Source organism: Nycticebus coucang, chromosome 20, assembly GCF_027406575.1.
Source record: "Nycticebus coucang isolate mNycCou1 chromosome 20, mNycCou1.pri, whole genome shotgun sequence".
Taxonomy (NCBI): Eukaryota; Metazoa; Chordata; class Mammalia; order Primates; family Lorisidae; genus Nycticebus; species Nycticebus coucang.
The window spans coordinates 67,916,283-67,943,771 of NC_069799.1; positions in this window are offsets into that span (position 1 = coordinate 67,916,283).

Consider the following 27,489-nt stretch of genomic DNA (forward strand, 5'->3'; position numbering starts at 1 on the left):
GAGAGATGTGTTATTGTTGTTGAGTGCTTTTAAAGGACTGTTCACTTGGGCATAATACATTCAGCCCTAAGAACAGTCCAGAAAACCACGAAGATTTCTATAAATAACTTCAATCCTCCTGTAGTTATCTTATGTTGACACAACATGAAAGGTTAGAAAAAATAAGTGGCAGACTTTTATTCTTTTTTTCTGCCTGTTTTTCTCTGTGAGGTTGTGCATTTAGCTGACCTCATCTTCAGAAAGATCGTGGGGTCAGGTGCTGGTTGATCCGGGTCCCAGACTGAGACCCTTCAGATGGAGGAGTGCATTGTAGACAGTTACAAGCACCTCGTACCTCCCAGGGTGACATACGGAGCTGGGAGGATGTAAACATTCCCAGCATCTTCCTCCCTTTCCAAGCTCCCTGTGACCCTGGTAATAAATACCCACGTGTCTCTCCATAGTCACAGTGTTCCCAGGAGGCAGGGACAGCTGAGCAAAGCTGGACCACCCATCCGTCTGCCCACCAAGCTCTGAGCAGAAACATTTGCTTGTGGGTGTGAGCGGTCCTCCCTGTCGCCCCTCCCAGCCTCTGCAGTGACCCTGTTGGATTCCACCCATGTGATACTTCCCAGCTGCCGACCCCTTCTGAAAGCCCCAGTTCTCCACTGCCTACGAGGCTGCAGAGCTGGGCAGCTGCAGCAGGGACTCAAGCTCAGGGAGCAAATACTGTTGGGTGGCTGTGTCTGAGTTCCCTCCCTCCCATCCTGGCCGAGCACAAGCTCTCCCCATCTGGATTCTAGGTGGGTGCTGTTATTTCTATTCTGTTCCTATGGGAACACTCTAGAAACTTCCCCAACATAAAATTTTCTCAATGTGTCACATTTTCTGTTTATACTGCAACATTTCGGTGAACTTGAGTACTTTTAAGTAACAATACTTTAGACAGGACATTCCCTCTGGCTTTGTGCACTTCTCTCTTACACCTGCCCTTCTTCACGCCAGCTGAGGGACACTGTGTGAGATAAAATATCCAAAAATGTCTGGACAGTCAAAACCACTACCTTCTACCAGTGGGCAGCCAACGCAAATCAGGGAATCCTTGATTAGTCTACATTCCTTCGTTCAGGTGAATCCATTCCTTTATCCGCTAAGCAGAGAGAAACCCGGAAGCAGAGGAATGTTCCTGGCTGACGTGCTCCCACGGGTCTTGGCAAGAGCCAGTGCTGGAAGCTGACAGTTGCCTGGCGGGGGGACTGTAAGTGAGCTGCGGAGACAGGTCTGTAGGTGGACAGCCGGCAGGGCGCAGAGCCCCACCTCCCGTCACATCGCCCACCACCACAAGCAACAACAGGAAAGCTTTGCAAATCCCCCTGAACTGTGTCTGCAAGTGTCAAGAAACAGTCACGACCGCCAACTTGAACAAAAAAATGTGGTTCTTTTCCTTCATACTAAAAAAGCAACAAACAAAAAATAATAATTTATATAGACTTTCTAACATTAGAAAGCAAAGATTTCTAATTGTAAAGACACTTTATTTTTAATTTACTAAAGTATGTCAGATTCTCTCCTTTATAACAAAACTACAACAACAACAACAACAAAAACTCCCTATAAATGCATGAATGTATCAGAGTTCATTGAACTTTTTTTTACTATTCACAGCAGAAAACACAAATTTCAAAACCTGTAAGGTATTATTCATCTTTACTTTTTCTTGGAAATGCAAAGAACATTCTACTAAAAAGCATGACTTGTGTTTAATAATGTCAAATCTACTATAATAATTCTGTCAGTGCTTAAAAATAGCAGTATCTTCACTAACAAGTATGCTAATTAAAGAAAAAAGAGGAAGAGAGAAAAGGCAAAAAAAGCAAAAAAGAAGAAAGGAAGGCAAGCAGGAAGGAAGGAAGGAAGAAATGCAAGGTGGAAGGCAGGAAGGAAGAAAGGAAGGAAGGCAAGAAGGCAGGAAGGAAGGAAGGAAGGAAGGAAGGAAGGGAGGAAGGAAGGCAGGAAGGAAGGAAGGAAGACAGGCAAGAAGGAAGGCAGGAAGAAAGGCAGGAAGGAAGGAAGGAAGGAAGGAAGGCAAGAAGGAAGGAAGGAAGAAAGGAAGGCAGGAAGGAAGGAAGACAGGCAAGAAGGAAGGCAGGAAGAAAGGAAGGAAGGGAGGAAGGAAGGAAGGAAGGAAGACAGGCAAGAAGGAAGGCAGGAAGAAAGGAAGGAAGGGAGGAAGGAAGGCAGGAAGGAAGGAAGGAAGACAGGCAAGAAGGAAGGCAGGGAGGAAGGAAGGAAGGGAGGAAGGAAGGCAGGAAGGAAGGCAGGAAGAAAGGAAGGAAGGGAGGAAGGAAGGCAGGAAGGAAGGAAGGAAGGAAGGGAGGAAGGAAGGAAGGAAGGCAAGAAGGAAGGAAGGAAGACTGGCAAGAAGGAAGGCAGGAAGAAAGGAAGGATGGAGGAAGGAAGGCAGGAAGGAAGGAAGGCAGGCAGGAAGGAAGGAAGGGAGGAAGGAAGGAAGGGAGGGAGGAAGGAAGGAAGGAAGGAAGGAAGGAAGGAAGGAAGGAAGACAGGCAAGAAGGAAGGCAGGAAGGAAGGAAGGCAGGAAGGAAGGCAGGAAGGAAGGAAGGCAAGAAGGAAGGAAGGAAGACTGGCGAGAAGGAAGGCAGGAAGAAAGGAAGTACGAAGGAAGGAAGGCAAGAAGGAAGGAAGGAAGACTGGCAAGAAGGAAGGCAGGAAGAAAGGAGGGACGGAGGAAGGAAGGCAGGAAGGAAGGAAGGCAAGAAGGAAGGAAGGAAGACTGGCAAGAAGGAAGGCAGGAAGAAAGGAAGGACGGAGGAAGGAAGGCAGGAAGGAAGGAAGGCAGGCAGGAAGGAAGGAAGGGAGGAAGGAAGGAAGGAAGGAAGGCAGGAAGGAAGGAAGAAGGCAGGCAAGAAGGAAGGAAGGAAGGGAGGGAGGAAGAGAGAAAAAGAAAACAAGACAAGTAAATAAGAAGTGATTTAAACTATTTTCTAACTTGACTTTAGAGAAAATACATTTATGAGAAAATAACCTAACAGCAAATAGCCACATGGTATTGTCCATGGATAATACACATTAGCTCAGTATCCCAAACTATTTTATAAACTTCAATTTACATCTGTTAGTGCAAAACTGAGTAGTAAAAAATCACTTTTCAGAAATTTAAATATAATCCAGTTTAAATATGCTTTAGTTTGAATGTGAATAGATAAATAACTCAAACAATTTGTCAAAACACTGTATGGAACAGGCTTGCTGTTCAAGTAATAGAAAAATATTAGTCAAAATACAGGCCTCACAGAGCATTTTTATTAATGGAGCTTTTCTTCCAAGAAGTATCCTATTTCTTCTGTTTCATCATCTGTCATGAGTTGAAATGTGTCCCTCTGAGACGGTGTGTTGAAGCCCTGGCCACTGGTGCCTCAGAGGTGACTTTATTTGGAAGTAGGGACATTGCAGACGTAATTAGCTTCCGCGAAGCTGAGGGGTGCGAGAGAGTAGTAAAACATCACCCCCATGACTGGTGTCCTCTGACCAAGGCAGAGCAGGAGAGCGTCAGATGATGAGGAGAGATGGAGGCTCATGGCTGCCGCCTGGGAGCCTCAACCATCTCCAGACACTCACGGGGAGCTCGGGAGGGGCAAGGACGCTCCCCTGTCGGCCTCAGAGGAAGTGGGTGGGGTGGCCCCACCATCTCTGTGGCCCCTACATGCTGAACTTTGTCTCCAGAGCTGGGAGACACTAACGTTCTGCTGTTTCAGCCACCCTTGAGCCTTCTTGAGTCAGCGTTCTTACATAATGCTGGGTTCCGGGGGCTTTCAATCCTGAAAGCCAACACACTCAGAAAGCGACTGTTTGGGAATCCACTTTGCTATGTCCCTGGCTATTCACACAGTGAGTATTGAAGCCTTCCCATAAACTTACCCTTTACTTGGTGACCATTGAGCCTATCTCAGTTCTTTGTCTCCCTGTGACCAACCTTTTGTACCTGACAGTCACCTGTGTGTGTTTGGGACCCCGGCCACTGGGGCACAGCAGTAAGAATTTCCTTTGGCCCACATTGGATTCAGAGACATTTCAAAGTACAGTAAAGTGGGCTGTGCCTAGAGGTTCTGCCTCCTCTGGACTCACCCCCTGTCCACACCTGCTTTGGTCCTGACCCCTCTGGACCCCACCCCTCCACACCTGCTCTCGTCCCCACCCCCTCTGGACCCCACCCCTCCACACCTGCTCTCATCCCTGCCCCCTTTGGACCCTACCCCTCCACACCTGCTCTCGTCCCCGCCCCCTCTGGACCCCACCCCTCCACACCTGCTCTCGTCCCCGCCCCCTCTGGACCCCACCCCTCCACACCTGCTCTCGTCCCCACCCCCTCTGGACCCCACCCCTCCACACCTGCTCTCGTCCCCGCCCCCTCTGGACCCCACCCCTCCACACCTGCTCTCATCCCAACCCCCTCTGGACCCCACCCCTCCACACCTGCTCTCATCCCAACCCCCTCTGGACCCCACCCCTCCACACCTGCTCTCATCCCAACCCCCTCTGGACCCCACCCCTCCATACCTGCTCTCGTCCCAACCCCCTCTGGACCCCACCCCTCCACACCTGCTCTCGTCCCTGCCCCCTCTGGACCCCACCCCTCCACACCTGCTCTCGTCCCAACCCCCTCTGGACCCCACCCCTCCACACCTGCTCTTGTCCCAACCCCCTCTGGACCCCACCCCTCCACACCTGCTCTCGTCCCCGCCCCCTCTGGACCCCACCCCTCCATACCTGCTCTTGTCCCAACCCCCTCTGGACCCCACCCCTCCATACCTGCTCTCGTCCCAGCCCCCTCTGGACCCCACCCCTCCACACCTGCTCTCGTCCCCGCCCCCTCTGTACCCCACCCCTCCACACCTGCTCTCATCCCAACCCCCTCTGGACCCCACCCCTCCACACCTGCTCTCATCCCAACCCCCTCTGGACCCCACCCCTCCACACCTGCTCTTGTCCCCGCCCCCTCTGGACCCCACCCCTCCACACCTGCTCTCGTCCCCGCCCCCTCTGGACCCCACCCCTCCACACCTGCTCTCGTCCCCGCCCCCTCTGGACCCCACCCCTCCACACCTGCTCTCATCCCAACCCCCTCTGGACCCCACCCCTCCACACCTGCTCTCGTCCCCACCCCCTCTTGACCCCACCCCTCCACACCTGCTCTTGTCCCCACCCACTCTGGACCCCACCCCTCCACACCTGCTCTTGTCCCCACCCCCTCTGGACCCCACCCCTCCACACCTGCTCTTGTCCCCGCCCCCTCTGGACCCCACCCCTCTACACCTGCTCTCGTCCCCAGGACCCACTTACTCTTGATCAATCAGAACAGCCCACTGCTCCACAAATTCATGTCTAAAGTTTCAAACTAAAAAGTCAAAAAGGAACATATCTTCCTTGAAAGTTCCTATAGAGTAGATTTGAGTAAGAAAAAAAGAAACTGTGATAGGAGCCCCGCACCCAGAAAACCCATCCCCCCGCCCGCCTGCACTGTCTTCTCCCGCACAGGTGCGGACACAGGATTCCTGCCCACTCAGCACAGACAAAGAGTTGCTGTTGATGAACAAATGAATAAATACGTGAATAAATGAATTCCCCAACCCACTAGTAGGAAATGTTTTTTAAAGGAAAAAATGGAGACATGGAATGTTTCTAGTTTTCCTACTTTAAGCAATAGTGAGTGTGTGCCCACTGTGTTAATGACTCAGGAAAGGAAGAATAAAGAATGATAAAAAATAATAAGTTTTAAATAATGAGGTCATGCTGGGCACTGGCGGGATAAGAAAGAGTTGCAGTTTGAGCAATACTCATCCTGGGGAGATGTCAGGTGTGAGGGGTGACTCAGCCTGCACTGTGGTAACTGGGTTAAGATAGGCTTGTAAGGTGCACAGCAGGGAAACTCCTGGATCCAGACACATCAAAATCTAACCAGTGGAGGTGACAGGAGTAGGGGGTTGGGGGGGAAAGAGAAGCCTATGTGACTAAAAAACATAAAAGTTGCAACTAAGCCCATGTTGAGTAGGACGGAGGCTGTGGGGACCCTGATGGACAGGCTGACACTGGTGGAGTTTGTGAGGCATCTTCCTCACCCATCTCATGCCTGGACTTCGCACCTGCTGTGAGCTGACTCAGGTAGCAGAGGCACCAACCCCTGTCATCATCACCACACACAGAGGAAAAGTGGTTTGCCTGACATAAAAGAAAAGCCTAGACTAAATCAGGGGAGGAAAAAAACTGTCATAAAAAAGCCTAACCCTCTTACAGAATAAACCTTTTACCCATAAATTGTGGATATCATTTCCCTACGCTCACTTTATACACCATGTGTGAACATTTCAGAGCTACGTTAAAAAGCACTTAGATTTCTCAGGAAAAGTATCTGTGTTTACTTTTTCTAGTCTAATAATGTCTTCAATTTGTCAGGTGCGTGTGGAACAGCTAAGAAGCGACACTTCAGCACCCAGCAAAGCAGAGCCCATTCACACCCGTTTGAAAGTGGTTCGGATATTAGCTTGTGAAACAAAAGCAGCAATGGGATTAAAGGACTAATTAAACTTTGCAAACACAGCTACAAGTAGACGCTGAATTGCTGTGAGCATAACAAACAGTATCATCCGTGCTCACTCTTTCCAAAAGCAGTGAATTAACTCCTTAAAGTGAAGTGGAAGGAACAATCAGGAAAGAGAAAAAGAACAGAGAACTCTTGAGTTCTAATGAAAATGAGTGACTGATGCAGGGGGGCACTACACCCTCCGAAGACAGCCCTCAGGGTAATCTGGTAAAAGGAAGGCAACTAAGATAGAAAAATGGAAACTCGAAGTTCTAGCAAGAATGTTTTCCTGTAATTGAAGACACATGTGACCTGAATCCAAGAAGAAATATTTTACAGGGTTTTAATGAGGTTGCAGAATAACGTCACAGTAATAGATCACTTTGGAAATAAGGAGCAACCCGTTGGCATGTGGCCCCTGCTTGCAAACAGCCACAGAAAAAGTCATGGACTCAAGATGCATCTCCCATTGTCATTAGAAAGGAAAAGGACAGAGGCGTAATTCACATGTCAGACTCCTTGGGGTCCGGAGGAAGCCAGGGAAGTCGTGATGAGCTCTACGAACAGGCGAAGTAAGTGTGGTGGAAACTGAGCCCAGGGGTGAGTCCAGCCCTTTCACCTGTGGCTGAGAAAGTTCATCCTGAGAAAGAATGTCATGGGCCAACATCCTTTCATTCCTCTTGAGAGACACTGTAATTATCTTTGCTTTATACATCTGGTAACTGGGACATAATCAAAGCATGGCCCCCTCGCCTCCACCCTGGAGGCCTGGTGTCAGCAGAGCTGACCACGCAGCTTCTGGGAGTTTCATTCTCATCAGCGAGTTGAAGATGAGACTGGAACTTCACACCGGGTCAGAGCCTCTCAGAGGAGCAGAGTGACCGCTCGTAAAGTAGAGCTGACCCACATTATTTAATTTTACTTAATGGCCTGTAATTACCAGTTGTCAACCCAAGGTCACGTACTAAGCCTTCTGACAACAAGATTTTTCTAGAATTGTTTCTAATAGGCTCAATGCTCATAAATTGCCACCGCTGTGTAATTTATGGCTCAAAGGTGAGCCCAGCGGAGGGACCCGCTGCAATGAAAATCAGGCTTCCCACCACACACCTGCTCCCTGCGTCCCAGGAACTCTGCTGTAGGTTTTTCACCAGGCTTACCTCCTCAAACCACCTTGAGACCTTGTTCTCAGAGCACATCATGACTTCCCTGGCTCTCTCCTGGACTCCAAAGAGTCTTTGACATGTGAATTCTGCCTCTGTCCTTTCCCATCTTCCCTGAACAAAATTAAAGGACCAATCGCCTGTATTTCCACTTTCTTACAATACTGACTCAAACTCAGACAGTAGTTCCGTGCAATGAAATCCTTTCATAAAAATTGTAAATTAAAAAAAAAATACAAGCGTTGTACGTTAATGAGAGTAAGAAAAGAAAAACTCAACACATGCAAAGTCAAGAAGGTTCCAGCGGACACTGAGGTGTGACTGGGCTGGGGTCACTGTGTCTCGCTTGGGGTCTGGAAAGGGGCCACACAGTATCACCCAAGCCCCTCCCATGTATACAATCACCTACATTAATTTGAATAAAGGATGGAGGAATCCCCACCAGAAAATAAGAATAGAATTGGAATTTGGGCATCATTGGTATTCAGAATGACAGATGCCAACCTGTAGGTCAGGAATGGGCTCCCCCCAAGTGCAGCTTATAGGAAAGAAGAGGAGTCTGGACCGGCCTTGAGGCAGCACCACACCCCAGAGCTCCAGGGACTGGGTGACGGAACTGGTACTCGGCTGACAGCAAGGCCACTTCCCTCCGCGCCCTGGCAAGGCAGTGCCAAGTACACTGTGTTAGTGGGGGGTGGGGGCTCACATTGTTTTTATCTTCTAATTCTTTAGTTCTTGGCTCAGGGTTTCCCTCAGGGTGAATAGAAACCGAGGAGGGAGCCACTCACCTCACCTGCCCCTGACCTGGCAGTGTCTGCTGCTCCCCACCGGCAGGAGGAAGGGGAGGCCGGTCCTGGAGCTCACGGGGGCAATGTCGTGGCAGGAGCTTTCTGTAGCGACCCGAGCCAGGACATGTGGAACATGGACTGGTAGACTTCATGTTCTCCCCGAGATCCCCAGATGCAACCAGGACGGCTTCAGACCCACCCCTGCAAATTCCTCCTGGGAATTAACCCTGAATAAAACCCTAGCAAAAGGCTGGACATTGAGCAAGTGTGAAGGAGCTCAGAAAGAGATATTTGAAGTGTCAGTACAGTTGGAATCACGGCGCAAGGCACTTCCAGTCATTAGCTGGTAAAGCTTGGACTCTGCTTAGATCCCAAACATTTGTGGGCTGATCTTTGCTGTCTGCTTGGAGCTAGAACAGAACAAGTCCTGGGAAGAGTGAATATAAATTCTAAACTATTTATTGGGACAGGGGCATGTCTTTTTCTTTAGCGTTTCCCTTCACATTTCTGTACATAATACTAATATTCCTACTTCCTAAATCTGGGAAATTTCAGTGATGCGGAAGGTTCCGGGTCTCCCCAGAGGCAGCAGTTTCGTCACTTGGTATTTTTGGGAATGTGGGGTGGGGCTTGGTCACCGCAGGTGTGGAAATGCCATTGGTCAGTGGGAAAGAAGCCTATTAGCACCTCACCGAGACTCCTCACCACACAAAGCAGCAAATAAATTCTTAATGAGACCCTTTTACACTGAAAAATAATGGATTACAGTGAATTCCAAAGAGCAACCTGAATTACTTCAGCCAAAGCCATTGTCATCAGTCACAAGAGAAATGAACCACAACGTCCCTCCAGTTGTGCAGTTGAGTCCTGGTATTTAAGGATTAATATCTTTCCTACCCCAAATCAGCTCATCCTGTGCTAGTCTCAGGGCTCAGCTAAGACTCCCCCGCCTCAGAGAGCCCATGTCCTGGTGAGAACTCGGACAATCAAAGCACTGTGGTCCCACCCGGAGGGATCTTTGTAACTACCCTTTCATCCATTTCTTATCACCTCCAATTAAATAAAATTAGTGTTTTCCTGAATCCTATTTTGCTACAAGCTTGGGTACAAGGCTGGGCTGGCGTTGAACATAAACACTGTCAGAATGTCTCTGGACTGGTGATCTCACCCTTTTACTGGGTTCTTTGTAGCCCAAAGAACAGCCCATGTATGAAAGCTTTGATATACACAAGTCAGGAAACTTAAAATCTATGCAGATGGAAACAAATGAAGCCATCCCAGCAGCGCCAATAAGCCCAGCAAGTTGAAACCTGCTTGGGTGAATCAGAGAGGTCACAGTCAGCTGTTTCCTGGGAGTGAAACAATGGATCATAACCCAGCCTGTCTGGAAACTCCCATAGTGACCCAGGCGTTCTTCTGAAGGGGGCCTGCCCAGGCTCTCAGATGAGGCTTTATGCTGACAGAGCCATAAGCTCTCTCTCCCCCTGTCTTCTGGTTCAGGAAACAGTCTCGCAGCCTTAGACACGGCATCTGATCTCTGCCTGGGCAGGGGGATGTGGGCCCAGAATCACGATGCCCCCCTTGGTCAACAGTAAAGGCCATGGAGAGAAGGCAGAGGGACGCAGACGGTGTTTCCACATAAACAGTAAAGCTGGGAATCCATCACACCAGGACACCGTGACAGGACAGGGGAAGACTTCGCCCTCCGTCACCCGGGGCTAACATGGTGGTGTGGTGCCCGCCACTGGACTCTGCACCCCTTTGGGTGCCGTGGTTTTTGCTGCATGAAGACAGTTATTTCAGAGTTGGGGATGCGGCAAAGAGAAGCCAGGGACAGTGGCACGGATGGAGAAGCAGAGGGAGTTGGAGCCACTCCTCCTCCTGTTACCTCCTCCCTCTCAGAAGTGACCATTTCATGCACCTCTGAAGTGCGTTTCAGGCTTTGTGGCTCTGCCTTTGGACAGGAGTTTATTTACGTTTGCTCTGGGCCTGTTTATTACGTGGTTAGCTCCTCAAAGGAGCCCGGCCTCGGAGAGGGAAGGTGTTATGCCCTGATGTTACTCACTGCTATGATGGCTTTTATCACGCGGGCAGTGAGCCTTGCAACGAATATTTTTATTCATTTATTATTATTATTTTTTTTTTTTTGCAGTTTTTGGCCAGGGCTGGGTTTGAAACTGCCACCTCCGGTATATGGGGCCAGCATCCTACTCTTTGAGACACAGGCACCACCCACAACCGATATTTTTTGGAAAGTATTTCTTTGAAGGCACATGGAAGGACCTAACTGGTGTGAATATCTGCTTCAGCGGGGCCGTGCGCGGTGCCCTAAGTGCCTACCACGGGTGGGACAGGAAGTGGACATGGAAAAGTTAACGGGGGTAACTCACAGGTCCCAATCTGCACTTTCAGACCTGCCTGCTTTTTATGGCTTTGAGTCACAATATTCTATTTTTGTCACAAACTTACTAATAAAAATATACCTGACAACAGAAGGCATCAATTAGAACACTGGTGTATTACTTTCAATTCTCTGGAACGACAAGTACATTTGTGGTTCCGAAAGTGACAATAAAATGGCATTCGCTCCGGCTTTAGGAGGCTTTAGTGATATGACTCTGAACTCAATCCCTTAAAGCCAATTTTCTCGAGATTCTTTAGGAAATGTCGGAAAGGGTTCAACTTTCCAGCAAAAGCACTTGTGCTCTTTGTGCAATGGACTTTCTGGAGAATTATTCTCAAAGCAAAATACTAGCATGAAGGCTTTTTTAAAAAATGAAGCTGCTGCTGTCCCCGAAAATGGCTTTACTCAGAAGATGAAAGCATTTCCCATGGAATAGATATTTACTGCCCCTGTGTCGCAGGGAGCTTGGGGGTCCCCCACGGTGCCCCCAGGCTGTGGTATTACTTCCTTTATAATTTTCCAATTCCCCCGTTTGGTCGGTGCCTTTCCTGCATGGACCCAGACTGACAGGTGTGTGACGAGGCCGAGTAACAGGGGCTTAACCTAGCGTGACGGCAGGTACGGCCAACAAGCATTTGTACATTCAGGAATAAAAATGCACAAAATTATTGCCCAAATTGCAATTTAAAGTTTTAGGTTTTTGATTGGGTTTTTCTATTTGAGACTTTCTCTGTTGTATATACTAACTGATTTCTGGGAGAAAAAAAAAAACGGGAGATAATAAACCATAAACAATGTTTATTTGATATGTCAAAAAAATTGTGAAAAAATGAGAAATAAAATGATGTATAGAATTAATATGTCATAAATGTTAAAAATTCTCTGAGTATTTCAGGTGATTTTATGAGGTAGCCATTTCTGTGAGTGTTTTTCTGGAAACTTCATGGCTCAGGCAGCTATACTCAACACCAGGGATGTGCTCAAATTCTCCTTCTCAGCACCATGTGGGAGAAGGTTGCCCTGGTTTTGTTTATTCCTATATAGGTTTCACCTACTCTGCAGACTTATGAATGTCATTAAATTCTATGACTCCCAAAGCACTAATTTAACAAAACAGAAAAGATGTTTAGCTAGATGATAGCATGTTCACAGACAGGATTATCAATAATAGATTTAAAGGAAGTGAATGTTTTCAAGGCCGTGTAATCTCGGGCCATGAAATAATGAAGTAACTCAAACCCACAAGGCAGTGAACAACACTGGCTCGGCGTCCGTCAGCTCCGGCCTGCCGTGATCAGTCTGCGTGTCTCTCAAAGTGTTTAACGGCCGATTCTGCTGCTTAGTTTTTTTTCAGTATTTAAGGTCTGTGGGGAAAGACTAATACAGTTATTTTCTCCAAAGCTTTGGTATTCATGTTGATTTTTCAGGGTCTGCATTTGAGGGGTTTTTGTCATCACGCATTTTGAATAACTGCTTTTCAGGGTTTCCCAGTGTACCCCTCACCCCAGGGTTACCCATGGAGGGGGCCCCGTGAATATGCAGGAGGCACCTCAAAGCAGATCACTAATGATAAGATGGAAACTGGACCTCGGGAATTCGTGCCCTGACTTACATCTTTATTCCTCACATCTATCCCAGTGCATAACCCCCGGAAAGCTAAAGTTACTGCAGTAGCTATTCAGAGAGTATTATACCTCTGTTGATACACAAATGGATAAAAATGTATTTAGGAATGAGCACTTTCAGACACTGTTTCCTTGCAACACAAATATTTGGCATTAGTAGAAATAAAGAAAAATAAAGGCAATACATTCTGGACAAAAGGTCATGATCACAAGTAATACACAGACACAAGGACATGAAAAAACAGAATTCACCTCCAGGGGCACCACTGCCGTTCTGTGCTCTGGAGGGACGTCCCAGGGAGAAGCTGCAGGGCACAGCTTTCATGTCTGTGTAGTGCCTGAGTCCTCCCTGGCTCTGCCCACGGAAGCCAAGACGCTGTCCCTGAGCTCACAGTGCAGGCCGGGAGAGGCAGGGCTAGGGACCATGGCATTTGGGCCACTTCTTCACGTAACTCCTGTGCCCTCACAGCCAGGTAGGCACCATCACGTTTCTCTACTTCCGTCTGACACTGCCAAGCTGCTGTGCACAGCTGACCTCACAGCTGGGCAGGTCGCCATCCCCCAGGTCATGAGGGACAGCTCAGGTCATAGTGCAGGTTGGTGGCCTGTGGCTCAGCAGTGCCCAAGAGTGGCCCTTCAGCAGGAGAACAGCCATCCCTGGATGAGGGAAAGACCTCCCTCCAGCCCCACGGGGTAGGCAGGTTCTTCTGTCCAGATGGTGACTTTTGCCTTGGTGGCTACACAACATTGCCTCAGCAATGGATAACTGGGGCCCTCCGTAGGAAAAAATAGCACCTTGACCTCTGAGGCAAAATATAAATAAAAACTAAATAACAGGTAGCATATAGTGTGTGTATCCACATTTGAAAGGTAACAAAATAAACTATCCATGATACTAGTGTAAGCATAATTTATAAACAGAACCCAGGACAAGTTAAAAAGTGTCGATTAAAATCAAGCATTTCCACGTATCAAAAGGCACCACGAGTGTTGACAGGCAAGCCATAGTCGGAGCAACTGTCGAAACCGAGAATAAGCAAAAGAACAGCAACAAAAATATACAGAGCATTTTTACAAAACAGTAAGAAGATAAACAACAGGTCAGTAAGCAGGAGAAAGCCTGAGACTTCACAGAAGACCATTTCCAAGGAGCCAACAGCAGCAAGCGCAAGTGAATTATTCAGACAAGTGTCCCTCGGGAAAGCACAGACGGAGTCCACAGCGACAGACACCCCACAGGCCGCTCACACGGACACACACGCACACACTGGTCCTACCAAGTGTCCCCTGGAGTGTCTGAAGGGAAAGTATCCTGCTCACAGGAATGCGTAGACTCGACCTCGTAAGAGATGGTTTAATCTGCAGAAAAAGAAGAGACACCCACCAATCTGGGCACTTTCCTTCTCCTCAAAGTTACTGTGGACTTAAACAGATCCATTAGCAAATCATTCCAGGCCCATCCCCATTTTTGAGCCATTGGCTCCCCAAAATAAAATCCCAAATGCAGCGTGATCAGAAATCTCTGGGATTTAGGCACAAACAGGAGTGCAAGGCGACATTGAGCCTCGTCTCTAAACCAAGCACAAGGTGCAGCTTGGCAAAACGAATAGAATTTAGTGGGTGGGCTGGCGAAATGCGGAAAAATAAACTAACATCGGCTGCATGTGGCTGTGGTGGTGGCTGGCGCCAGTAACCGCCTCATCTCAGTGTGCGCTCGTTACTGAGGAAGAGCTTCTCACGGCCGCTTAATGAACATGCAGACCCCCAGCCACACCAGCTTCGGAGCCGCAGGGAAGAGGCCGTGAGCGCTCGGTGGACTGGAGCTGAGTTTGCAAGCACTAAAAAAAGGCATTTGATGAGCTGCATTAATCTCCCCACACAACTCCCCACCGTTCACGATTAGAAGTGCGCTCACACTCCAGCCTCGCCGAGTGCCTCTGAAAGGCTTTCACATTTAGGTTATGAGTTTTATTGCGGGTGTGTTATTAAATGTGAACCCTGCTGCACAGGGCTCCCTGTGATAACTCCCGGGGACCTGGCTTCTGTCTACATTGCACTGCACTTTGCTGCCAGTGTCATCCAATACAGAGGTTTTGAAGAGATGTAAATTTGCTACCAAGTAACTCTCCTTTTCTCTGTCACTGGAAATAGGGCTGAGGTACAATTCTGTGCGTCACAGACCACAGCTGTGAACTCTGCATGGGTCCGTGAAGACGCCCGGCCGTGAGGCTGCAGTCCTGGTGGTCTGCTCACTCTCCTGGTCTCCAGACGTCACTCGCTGGGCACCCAGTCCCCAGGCCCCAGACCCACCCTCCTCTCCTGCTTCCACGCGCAGCTGTCGGACCGGGCACGGCCGACACCCAGTGGCACGGGCTCACCTGCACCTGTGCTCTGCCCTGCCTCTCCGTGAGCCCACCTGTCCTGCCCAGTCTACAGGGGGTGTGGCCCAGTGGCCCTGGTTCTCCTGTGTCTCCAGCTCTTATTATTTTTATTTGATTTGATTATTTTATTTCTATTTTGGTTCATTCCTATCAACTCCACAACAATGCTCCTCCTCCCTTCTTATAGAAGGAGCGTGACTCCCTGTCCTCGCTAGTGTTAATCCCTCTCCCTCTTCTTCCTTCTTCCTGACCCCTGCCCAGACCCTCCACAGCTGTTCACTGTGGACCTGAACGGCAAGGCCCGGGTCTCCCTTCTACTTAGCACGGGACGGCGTGTCCTTGGTGGCTTCCTCTTCCCCACACCACCCTGTGGACTGAGCTTCAGGCTGCTGTGCCCTTGGCTTTTCCTAGAGGCTGATTTGCTGCGTGTGACTGAATGGGAACGATGCATCTTGAAGTAACACATCCTTCATGGTTCCTGGGGCTGGGGCCACAAAGGCACCTGGCGTGGCCCTTGGAAGGCAGCGTGAAGCAGCAGGCCCCAGTGCTGCAGGTTCAGAGGCTGAAGTGGGCCGCTGGGCCCCACCCTCCCTGACTTCCACCTCCCAGCAGCCCTGCATCCTCAGCTCTGTTGTCCCTGGACAGTCTAGCATCAGACATGGGGAAACAGCGACCTGTGAACCATTCAACAACTCCACAGCCGTGGGACACCAGTCCCTGCGGTAACCCTCCTCTAAGGCTTGCCTGGTCGTCCTCCCCGCCCTTCACTAGTCCTTTCTCTCACCACCACCAGAATTCAGTCTGTTCTCTCTCCTGTCCAGGCTTACTTCCTTGGTGACCTGGGGAGGTTTAAACATCTATGTTCTACACACACGTAAGTTAGATGCAGATACGGTACAGATAAAGATGGGTCCTTAGGAGGTTGCCTCCCAGCTTCTGGCTGCATGGCTGACACAACCACTATTTGTCCATCAGATGCTTCAGCCTCAATGTGTCCACAGCTGAGCCCCCTCCCCACAAGAACCAGCTGCTCTAACTGCAGCCACGTCTGTTGGTGCTGGCTCTGTGTACTGCTGGCTATAGATGAAACCTGCACCCAGGCCTGGCTCTCTGCCCTCCCACACCCATGCCCTAGCGGGTGAAAAATCACCTGGCAATGACTCCAGGAAAACCAACGCTCACTCAGTGGCTCAGCTGGCCCAGCCTTGGGCAGCTCCATGAACATCATGGACACATCTCCCGAGCCCCCAGATCCAGCCTCTTCCCCCACACTATGCTCGATTCTCCTGGGCACCACCCATCTCCAGCCCCCTGCAGTTCACCAACTCCAAGGAGCTGAACTCACCTCCTCCCTCAAGACCACAACCCGCCCAGCCCCCTAGGCCTGTGTATCTCCCTGGCCTGATGCCTTCCATCTCCTACACCCCTCATAACTTACTCAGCAATTTACTGTTAACTCACACTCCCCCCAACACAAGCTCCACAAATGTGGAAACTTTGCTCAGTGGAGTATTCGAGAAGCCTAGACAGAGCCAGGCACATGGGAGGCAGTTAATAAAGATGCATGAGTGAGTCAGTGACCTGGCACCACAGTCAGTGCAGGCTGACCAGACACTCACGCTGTCATCTTCCCCACCTCTAGACCCTCAGCCCTGTCCTCACACTGTCCCCTCCCCGCCCGATCTCTGTCTTCCCACCAAGGGAGGGGAAGGGAGGAGGGAAGTCAGGGTGGAAGGAGGGTAATGGGTGGGGCCACACCTATGGTGCATCTTAGAATGGGTACAGGCGAAACTTACTTAATGCAGAATACAAATGTCTACATACAATAACTAAGAACATGCCATGAAGGCTACGTTGAAGAGTTTGATGAGAATATTTCAGATTGTATATGAAAGCCAGCACATTGTACCCCTTGATTGCACAAATGTACACAGCTATGATGTAACAATAAAAAAATAAACTAAAAAAATAAGATTGGATCCTTAGAAGGAGAATAATTTATTAACAAATGCCAGGTAGATGGCGATAATTTATAATTCAGCCTCGCCCTTCCCCCATGGCCTCACCAAGACAGCGTGGGAGGTGGGTGACCTCCAGGTCCCCACGGTACCCAGCACGCTCCCTGGGACGGGATACAAGGGAAGAAAATGACACTTTTGAAGTTTCAGGAATGGTCCCCAGCATTCCCCAGAGGTTAAGTGGTGACTAACAAACTGGATATTTTAATAAAGAAACTGGGTTTCGGTTTTTGTTCTTAATAACTAGAAAGAGACATTGTAGCAGGGACACAAACTTGACTGTGACCATCTTCAAAGTCTTTCTTTTTTTTCCGACCATTCTCCATATCTCTGTTGTCCTTTCCATGACATATTACCTGTGTTCTGTCTTCCTATATCCCCGAGACCAGAGCCACGTCTAAATACTCTCATGTATTTCGAACTATAGTAACATTGTTTAGATTAATCTTGAAAACTCCTTGATTCAAAGAACGCTGCTCGCTCTGACAGCTGCCTGACAGCCTCACCTCTCAAAATACCCGGCGAAGAGACGCCCATCCAGGATACTAGTCACACCAGAACGTCTCTACTAGAAATATACTCAAGATAGATTTTGTTGTGATGAGGAAAAAATCACATGGAAATTGTGAGCAGTTGGTAGCTGTGATCAAGGCTTGCTGAGGTGGAGGCACAAGGCCTCCAGTCCTCCACATGCTAACTTCACTTTTACCAAAAATTGTGCAGCCTCTGTAATGAAAAAAGTAGTCAAGATGATAACATCGATCTATGCGTGTGACCAGATAGCTCAATCTTCCTTCTCCTTACTTTGAGCCTTGATTTTATTTTTTAAATTTGCTTTTGTACTACAGGAATGTCTATTACTCTTTAACTAAAAACTATAAAGCAAAATTTTAATACTTCATTTGAAAGCCAATCTTCAGTTTTACGTAGAGAATTTTATTCTTAGAGCCTGTATGACCAGTGGTCCAGCGCAGGGGAAAGAAGACCAGACAATCCGTACAAGTATGGTCATTGCTATTTTCTGGAAATCGTATGCTTTCAAAAGATACTCAGAAAAATAACCTACAGATAAATCACATATTACTGAAGTATCCCCCCCGTCAGCACTAATTTTAGGAATATTATGCATCTGTTAGAATAAGAAATTGTGATTACTTTTACGACATCCTTCAGATTCAAATGCTTATAACATTTTTCACATGTCAGAGTGTTATCAATCAGAGATTCTTTCAGAATTTAGTAAAATTTCCCTATAGTTAGCATGGTTTTTCTGTATTAGAAAGCACATCCTCGGATATGATGGAAGCTTATGATATTTTTATGGAGAAAACCGCATGCAGACTTGATTGCGGTAAGTCACAATCCTTCAGTTTTCCAAAACCCAAGCTCTGTGCTCAGAGGCAGTAGATGTGGAAGGTAAAGGCACCTTTTTGAAATAAAGCCGGCAGTTGCCAGGTGACGCTGTGCTTGCCCACAAAGAAAGTCTGATCATATCTTAAGTCTTGTTAGTAATGAACGTAGTTAGCAGTTTCCGTAGCCGTTCAAGTAACCTGGAACCTCTGCTCCAATAATTCCCAGGCTCCTAATCTCGGCGCCCTGGCTGGAGTTGCCAGCTCATATGCAGGGCTTTTATTAGGTGCTTAAAATGAATAGTGGACTTCTGTCCAGAGCCAATTGTTCCTCCTTTCTAACAGGAAAGGGAAAAACAATAACTATGTCTTTCCTCCATGAGAAGCAAATAGCATTTTGCCGTGAATGGGAACAATCCCCACTCCGTGTGTAAAGGCAGTCAGGTGTGCAGGCTTCCCTCTCGAATTCTGGGGCCAATCTCTGGCAGAAAGACAGAGTCAGCTCAGGCTGAACATTGATTTTTCTACTCGTTAGAGTTTCCAGGAATACAAAATTTCTGGGAGAACCAGCAACTTTCCTGGGCGCAGGAGGGAAGAGCTGCAGAGAGGGCCCTTCCCCTCCATTCCCAGGCCTGAGCCAAGCTGCCCCCACCTTATAAGGATTGATTTTCTTACTAAAAATCACACTTTCATGGCCATTTCTGTTTAACTTACAAACCAAATTATTTTTGAAAATATATGGTTTCCAAATCCAATTGTACAAGGTAAGCAGACTTTGTTTCTAAACCCTGAGCTTGCACACCCCCTAAACAACCATGTCAAATAGTTTAACATGTACACACCTTTCTGTTCTAACTAGTACTGGAAGGCACCTCCATATTTCTCAATAAACAATAGACATGAGCAGCTAATTCACGATGACTTGCTTTAAACATGGTCTGGTTATCATCACAGGTGGTGATTCCACTTGCCCCCCTCCCCAACCAACCACTGTGTCTGCCCTCTCCGGCCAGCGTGACACCTGTGATGAACTTGCACATCCTTAAGGATACATAGCTGAACTACTTTCTTTTCTTTTTTCCCACCAAATTGGGAGTTCACACCTGGACTCCCACCTTGTGAGACACAGATTTAAGTGTCTTCTCACCGGTGACAGGGTCTCCTCTCTCCACTCATGTCACACCTCCGGGATTTTGCAGGTGATATTTCCACCACACTCTTCACCATCACTTTCTCCTGTTTCATCTGTCCTTTGATTTCAGTTGTTGGAAATATGTGGCCTTACAGTACTAGGCATAAGCATCACTCCCAGTGTAATGATTAGACAGTCTCCTAGGACGACATTTCCAATCTTCAACAACTCTCGGAGTCAAGAACCCCTTGCATTCTCCTCCCTGTGTAAGCACCGAACTTCGAGCAGCATCTCCGCATATAGGAAGAAGCGGTCTCTGTCGGCAGCAGTCCTCCTCAGATGTGCCATTTATGATCCTTGAGTCGGAGCATCATCCCCCATCTGGGCTTTGGTTCAGCACCTGCTTTGCTGGACAGCAGCTCCAGAACGTCTGCAGGGCAGTGAACAGAAGGGACCCTTGACACGGCCATCTGGGGCCTACCTTTGCACACTCAGCTCTTCACAGTCTGGAGGGAAGGATAAAAATACCAGAATTGTTTCCTGCAAATACTTGGATGAAATTGTTTCATTTCCTATAATCATCCGATACAGCTTGTGAGAAGTGGAATACCAAGTATGACCTTTATTGCTTTCTAGTGAAGAAATGAATAAGGAATGATGGTTTTATGATTTTTTCTTTATCCTCAGAGTTCTAAAAGTTCACAATGTTGAATACATGTCCTCCTTTTTTAAAAAATGCAGTTTAACACCCAATAAGCCCTTCTCTTAGAATGCTCCTGTCTTTCAGCTCTGAAAAATCCCTCTGTGATTTCTTTAATAATTTCCACTTTATTTCTTCCATGTTCTCTTCCTTAAACACCTGTTGGTCAAACGACGGACACCTGGAATTGGGTTTCTGGGCATTAATTTTTCTCTCGCCAGCCTGAACATTGTATTTGCTTTAAACTTGCACAGCACACTTAATTTTTTTTTTTTTTGAGACAGAGTCTCCCTCTGTCACCCTCAGTAGAGTGCCATGGCGTCCCAGCTCACAGCAACCTCAAACTCTCAGGCTCAAGCGATTCTCTTATCTCAGCCTCCCAAGTAGCTGGGACTACAGCACCTGCCACAATGCCGAGCCATTCTCTCTTGTAGTTGTCATTGTGGTTTAGCTGGCCTGGGCCAAGCACACTTAAATTATGTTGATCAAAACAAAAGAGTAAAAAAAAGAATATACTTACTGTGCTTTAAGCTTCTTTTGAAATTAATTTACTTAACGATATTTAATTAAAACTTTTTTGTGGCACACCCAAGATCCTCTCACAGCACACAGATCAAAACCACTGCTCTAAGAGGATAACCACGCCTGTCTGATCACTGTGCCATCTGATAGTTGACCCGAAGACTGGAGGTTCCCATTACGGGACCTTGTCTGGGCTGGGGCACTACGGGGTGGCCCTGGGGAAGGCCTCCTCTGTCATATAGCCCATGGGATCAGAAACAGAGAGAATAGACAAATGTGTTTTGACAGCCAGAGCACAACTCTAAAAATCACTAACTACATGTTCAATTTTATTAAACAACAATGTCAAGCTTCTGGATTAAAAGGAGCTAAAAGGTCACTGTCTATAAAAAGGCAATTAGGGGCCAGTGGCATTTAATAAAGCTGGTTCTGCACGATGCTCATCAGACACATGGTTTTTTACATGTGATTAGGGGAGGTCAGATTTTATTCACCTTATTAAAAATGATCCTAATGTTGCCAAGTGTATGAATTTTGATGACAGGATTCAATGGACTGATGGTTAAAATTTCAGGCCCTCTAATATTCACTTCCCCTCAGTCAGTAACAGATTGGGGACAGAGAGAGGATATCCCATCAGTGACTTTTCCGCCCCACCTTGCATTTCATTTTATTTATATTGCATGTTAGTGACTGATCCAATTATTTTGATTTCTTCCTAAATGTAGCAACTTTAAGCAATTTTGATTACTGCGTCAACACTGTGTTTCTTGAGGACATAGCCTAAGAATTTGAATATATTTATTTGATTTTAAAAGGCTGGACATGGACTTGTCCCCCAGTAAGGGCAGGTGCACATCCTTCATTAGCCAAAGGCTTTGCTGTGTCCCCTGACAGTCCCTAAGCACAGTCCTGTGCTCTCACCCTGCGGTAATCACCCCTTTGCAAATCATCTTTTATAGAATCTGACCAAGAGACTTTGCAAACTAATTTTCAGAAATGCAATTTTTCCTCATCTTCTTTACTGCCCATCAGTGTAATTTATAACTGTCACTCTAAAGCTTTAATTTCCTGGTGGGTGTTGCATTATTGCACATCCAGAATAAAGGATTAGGAAAGGCTGCCTCCCTTAATGCGAATGTTCCGGCAGAAAGAAGTTTGCTTTTCAGAGCACTACTCGCTAAGCTGATCTTTTTCAATCCCATGCCATTCAAAGCTAATTTCCACACCCTCTTTCTCACACCCATCCAGAAAGAGGTGCAAATGCTTAAAACTAGGAAATCATCTTAAGTGAATTTCCATATAATTTACCTCTTGACTGCTTTGCTGTGCTTGCAGCTTTCTTAAAAGGACAAGTCAGAAATTTAAATAAAATAAAAATATGCACAAAATATCTACAATTTCAATCTGCCTTTTGTGGTTTTTAATAGCCTAATGTTCCCAACAGATTTTTTCATACAGTGGAACAATCCTTATTTTTTTCCCAGAATTTCAAAAATATGCAATACAAACTTACACTGTGATCATATCATTCGCCCATAGGTCTCTATATGGGCAAAAGAAAAATATTAAAAGAATAATCACATGTTTGACTTCAAAGCTCCGGATGGAGCCTTCTGGTTTCTGCCAGTTTTCTCCCATTCTCCGACCATATCTGGGCAATCACCGGCCCTTCTTTGTGGAGCGTTTGAGTATGCGCCAACCCTCTTCCGGAGGAAAGCAGAGTTCTGCAGGCCCACAGAAGGTCGCCCACATGAGGGAGTTAATAATATTGGGAGGATCCCGGGCAAAAGCAAAGTACCCTGAATGCTGTGTCAGTTCGCAGGAGAGCTGAATGGCTCAGGGCTCCGTGCGGGGCCTGACTGTGGACTCCAGAAACATCATGTGAAGCCTGTCACTGGGGAGCACCAGCAGGTGCTGGGAAGGATGTGAGGAGTCAGTGGAGTCCAAAACCTGCTCTCAGGCAATAAGCCAGGGACAAAAGCATGATCAGCAGGAAAGGGAATACTAAACACGTAAGTCAGAATATGAATTGAGAATACATCAATTCTATACTACATGCTAATACAATCAGAAGTACCTTATTCTGATGGAGGAAAGAAATATCAGAAAACTTTTTGAAGAAGGTATTGTTTGGGCTAAGATATAAAAAACTGGATAGAAAAACCGTTACTTTAATATATCATGAGCATATACGTACACCTGTAAATTTATACTTTACGTGTTTCTAATCCTTTTCAGAAATCATCAGAGTCATATAAAACTAAAAGACACATAGAAATAATGAAAAATCCTTCTGAGTGTCTACACAATATTATAAATATTGTTAAGATAATGTCAAAACTAACATTGTTTTCACAATATCATTTAGCTACAAAATCTATCAAACTGAGACAGAATATTGCATAGATTGTAAGAGTTGGATAATGATTGACTCAGGAAAATCTGCACCAAACCAGCAGATTTTCCACATACCACAAAGAGCCAGCAGTGGGACATAATGAAGAAGAGGTTTCACAAGCCACACGAAGCAGGGGAGACACGGTCCTGATACCCGTCCCCTAACTCTAGCTGGAAACCACAGCATCGTGTGTAAGAATCACAGGGAGAGTCTGGAAGAAGGAAGAAAGTGGACTTGACAGTCAATATAAGACTTGAGGGGTCACCTGCAGGTGAGTGCCCTGGTTTCGTTTTGTCTCCTCTGTATCATGGGTAAGGCAGGAGAAGGCTAAACCCCACAAATATTAATGGAGCTAATTAAAAATATAGGGAAAAGCCAGCTCTCCTTTGCCAAAGCTACAGAAAGGGACAGTCTAGCAAGGTAGGAAACTGTGACAACAGTCACCTTGGGCCGTCAGAGACGGGCAGGGCCATGACACAGATCAACACCGCTCACACCAGCCACGTCGGCCCATCAGAGAAGGTCAGGGCCATAAGACAGATCAACACGGCTCCCACTCCAGCCACCTTGGGCCATCAGAGATGGGCAGGGCCGTAACACAGATCAACACGGCTCACTCCAGCCACCTTAGGCCATCAGAGAAGGTCAGGGCCATAAGACAGATCAACATGGCTCACTCCAGCCACTTCGGGCCATCAGAGATGGGCAGGGCTGTAACACAGATCAACAGGGCTCACCCTAGCCACCTCGGGCCATCAGAGAAGGTCAGGGCCATAAGACAGATCAACACAGCTCACTCTAGCCTCCTCGGGCCATCAGAGACAGGCAAGGCTGTAACACAGATCAACAGGGCCCACTCCAGCCTCCTGGGGCCATCAGAGGTTGGCAGAGCTGTAACACAGATCAACACGGCTCACTCCTGAACACTATCTCCTGGCCAGAGTACTCACACCCTTTCTTAAGAAAGCTAGCGTTGTAAATTGAGCTGCAATAAACAGTCTAGAGCAAATGTCCTTATGACAAAATGATTGTTTTCTTCTGGATAGATGCCTAGTAATGGAATTGCAGGATTAAATGGGAGGTCTAATTTGAGTTCTTTGAGGATCCTCCATACTTCTTTCCAGAGGGCTGTATTAGTTTGCAGCCCCACCAGCAGTGTAAAAGTGTTCCCTTCTCTCCACATCCACACCAGCATCTGCAGCTTTGAGACTTTGAGATGTGGGCCATTCTCGCTGGGGTTAGGTGATATCTCGGGGTGTTCTACCTAACAAAGGCAGCCAGCGTAACCTAATTCTTTGTACCCTCAATGAACCTGAAACAATAAAAAAAAAAATAATTAATTAAATAAAAAAGAAAGCTAAAATTGCCTGGAGGCTTCATATTTTTACGTATGTATAAGTCAGATATGGGACCCTCTGCCCTACAATCCAAAGCAGCAGACAGCAGGGACACACCTGCAGGCCACCCAGATACGTGAAGTGCTCTGGAGGCCTGTAAGATTACGAGAATTAAAATGCTCCAAAACTTAGAAGGTTTCAGTCAAGTGAATAGATAATCTCTTCAGATAATTGGAATCTACACGTAAAAGTCAAATTTAGAACTGAAAAACACAACAACAGAAATAAGGCAGGTGAGATAATTTATGAGATGGATGTTGGCAGAAAACATTTGGCCAAACAGAGCAGCGGAAGCTTGAGTAAGAAGCGAGCATCAGAGTTACGTGCTCACACCCGGGAAAGGTCGAGCACATATGTGATCATAGCACACAAGAAAAAGAAACCAGACGGAAGCACCACATTTTTTAAAATAGCCAACAACTTCACAAAACTGAGAAATCGTATCAGCTCAGTGATACAAAGCAGTCTGTAAATTTACATCAGGAAAAATGCACAGGAAGCCACACACAGATCCACAACAGACTGATGAAAAATGAATAAAAGCAGCCAGAAAAAAAGAAATAAGAAAAAAACACTTTTAAAGGAGCACCATTAAAACTAAAAGCTTAAAGCGAAACAAAAACTGCGGGACTGGAACACAGTGCAGGGGCATCATCAGTCATAAGGGAAAGTGACTACCAACCCAGAATTCTCTAACCAGCAATATTCTTGAAAAGCAAGCATGAAATAATGACTTTTATGAAAACGAAACCTGAGAATTTGTTACCAGTAAACTTGGACTAAAAGAAATACGAAAGGCAGTGCTTTAAACAGAAAGAAAGTGTTAAAATTACAGGAAAGATGAACATTGACAGTAAGGATCATTATGTACTTACCTTTGAATAAATCTGAACTAAATATTGACTTTAAAATTAGAAACATGAGTGTCCCTATTGAATTTAAATATATGTGGAATTTAAACACATGGCAAAACTATTGCGAAAAGCAGAGCATTGTGCATTGGAATGAAGAATCACCATCATCAGAGGTGTTAAGAAGAATGTAATTAGTTAAATGCTATAAGGTTGAAGGTTAAAATTTCTAAAATAATTCCTAAACGTGGTAAAGGGAAATCACAGTAAATTCATGAAGAGAAAATAAAAATAAATATTTGACTAAAATTATCCAAAAATGTGAGGAGGGGGATGGTATTGGCATCATGAAAACATATTTTGAAAAGAAATGCATCTTAAAATTTTGCATATGCACCTGAAATTTTTAGTAATTGCATTTGCATAAATAAATACTCTAATTAAAAATCAAGATGAACAATGCTGCATAGTATAAAACACTAAACTTTAAATACAGGACTTGATTGAAAGTAAAAATAGGAGAAAAATATACCACAGCAAGTATAACAAAAAAGTCTAGATTACCTCTTAGTGAAATTCAGAACACTTCATGTAAGGAAACGTTATTAAACATAAAGAGGGGTGTTTCATAATGGTAAGGAGAGAATTCATCAGGAAGACACCACATTTTTCAACCTACATGTAACCAAAAACAAGACTTCAAACATACAAAGCAAAGTTAACAGCCCTGAAAGGAGAAATAGGCAAACACAGGAGCAGACAGACTGTGACACTGTAATCAACACGTCTGAAATGTTTCTTTAATTTGACCATGTGCTGAGCCATTAAGCAAGAATCAGAGAATTTCAGATGACGAAAACTATAGAATATTTTGAGCTAAAATGGAATTTAAGATAGATGCCAATAGCAGAAGAGGACTAGAAAAAACTCAAATGGTTGGAGATAAAGGAAACCTCTATTTATTTTTATTTTTTTATCTTATTTTATTTTATTTATTTATTTTTTATTGTCGGGGATTCGTTGAGGGTACAATAAGCCAGGTTACACTGATTGCAATTGTTAGGTAAAGTCCCTCTTGCAATCATGTCTTGCCCCCATAAAGTGTGACACACACCAAGGCCCCACCCACCTCCCTCCTTCCCTCTTTCTGTCCCCCCCCATAACCATAATTGTCATTAATTGTCCTCATATCAAAATTGAGTACATAGGATTCATGCTTCTCCATTCTTGTGATGCTTTACTAAGAATAATGTCTTCCACTTCCATCCAGGTTAATACGAAGGATATAAAGTCTCCATTTTTTTTTAATGGCTGAATAGTATTCCATGGTGTACATATACCACAGCTTGTTAATCCATTCCTGGGTTGGTGGGCATTTAGGCTGATTCCACATTTTGGCAATTGTAAATTGAGCTGCAATAAACATTTTATTTTATTTTTTTAGAGACAGTCTCACTTTGCCACCCTCAGTAGAGTGCTGTGGCATCACTGCTCACAGCAACCTCCAGCTCTTGGGCTTAGGCGATTCTCTTGCCTCAGCCTCCCGAGTAGCTGGGACTACAGGCACCCACTACAACTCCCGGCTTAAAGGAAACTTCTAAATAACACAGGAGCTGCAAAACACGCACAGCAGAAAGAAGAAAACATTGTAAGTGAAGAGTCATAAATAGAGAACAAATCAACACACATGAATTGGAGCTAAGAATACCCAAAAGGAAAATTTCCCTACACGTACATTATTTTTGAAACTAAGAAAAACTAAAAATCAAACCTCTATGTGATATGGCTATGAAAGAAAGAACTGGGAAATTCTTTTTTTTTTTTGTAGAGACAGAGTCTCACTGTACCACCCTCGGCAATTGTAAATTGGGCTGCAATAAATGTTTTATTTTATTTTTTTTAGAGACAGTCTAAATGGCTAGACTGTCTAGACAGCCATCACACGGCTCACAGCAACGTCCAACTCCTGGGCTTAGGCGATTCTCTTGCCTCAGCCTCCCGAGCAGCTGGGACTACAGGCGCCCGCCACAACGCCCGGCTATTTTTTTTGTTGTTACAGTTTTGGCCGGGGCTGGGTTTGAACCCTCCACCCTCGGCATATGGGGCCAGTGCCCTACTATCACAAGATAAGGATTTTCCCACCAGACATACTTAGGAATTAAACATGATAAAGTGGTTTCAGAT